This window comes from Sinocyclocheilus anshuiensis, unplaced genomic scaffold (genome assembly GCF_001515605.1).
Source record: "Sinocyclocheilus anshuiensis isolate Anshui unplaced genomic scaffold, SAMN03320099.WGS_v1.1 scaffold237, whole genome shotgun sequence".
Classification (NCBI taxonomy): Eukaryota; Metazoa; Chordata; class Actinopteri; order Cypriniformes; family Cyprinidae; genus Sinocyclocheilus; species Sinocyclocheilus anshuiensis.
The window spans coordinates 96,496-97,545 of NW_015537956.1; the positions used below are offsets into that span (position 1 = coordinate 96,496).

The 1,050-nt window shown below is 35.8% G+C and overlaps 1 protein-coding gene across 1 annotated transcript in view; it reads right to left on the reverse strand.

Annotated features, from left to right (window-relative positions):
• Window positions 1-1,050, reverse strand: part of dph6 (diphthamine biosynthesis 6) — a 97,776-nt gene that overhangs the window by 50,004 nt on the left and 46,722 nt on the right. The gene's annotated exons all lie outside the window — the stretch shown is intronic.

A 1,050-nucleotide genomic window follows, 5' to 3' on the forward strand; every position in this document is an offset into this window, starting at 1 on the left:
AGCGAGGGGGTAATTATATCAATATGGGGAACTGTCTACAGCGCTCCAATTTAGCAAATGCAACACGGAGGCCTGGCTGTCATGTGTGATGGGCTGTGGAAGTGCGTTTACTCATGATTGAGCTTTTGAATTTATGATATTACGCTCGCTGTGTGCTAATTCAACACAGATTAACATATAGAGCGATCATAGCCGCTGCAATCTTAAAAGGCAAATGAACAGTGTTGGGGAAAGTTACTTTTAAAAGTAATGCCTTACGATATTGCATTACTCTCTAAAAAAGTAACTAATTGTGTTACTTAGTTAATTTTTATGGAAAGTAATGCGTTACGTTATTTTTGAGTTACTTTTTAAATCTGGGCAGGGCTTGCGTGTTTGTTTTTAATATAAAAAGTTGTAAAAGCCCTTTCACAACAGAAGTGAAATGAATATGTCTCAGGCTGAAGGAAATGTAAATCCACGTCTGTACAGTAGAGGGCGCAGCTCAAACTAATCACATGAAGAATATGACGCAAGTTCAACACTATTCAGCAGAAACACAAATGAAACACAAACGTGTCATTTTTGCTTAGTATGGTTGAATTGGATCATCGAAGGTCAGTAGCAAAGACATATGGTTAATAAAATGGGATTAAATACAAAAATTATATTTGTCTTATTTAACATTTAATTATTGCAGGTTTGTATAATATTCTGAGTTTGCATTTGACTGTTTTTATTAATTGTGAGGAACACTGAATGTGTTTGTGTGCAGTGAGATGAGTAAACACATGTTGATATTTAGTCTAGAACTACAGTAAGATCATGTTCACACACAACGCTCTGCACTTACTCCTGATTTCTGTCACCACGGCAACACCAGAGCTGTCACTCAACACATGGAAACAAAGTAACTGGCGTTACTTATTTGAAAAAGTGACGCCGATATTTCCTTCCAAATTAAAAAGTAATGCATTATTTTACCAGTTATTTAAAGGGGTCATATGACGCCCATTTTCCACAAGTTGATATGATTCTTTAGGGTCTTAATGAAAAGTCTGTAACATAGTT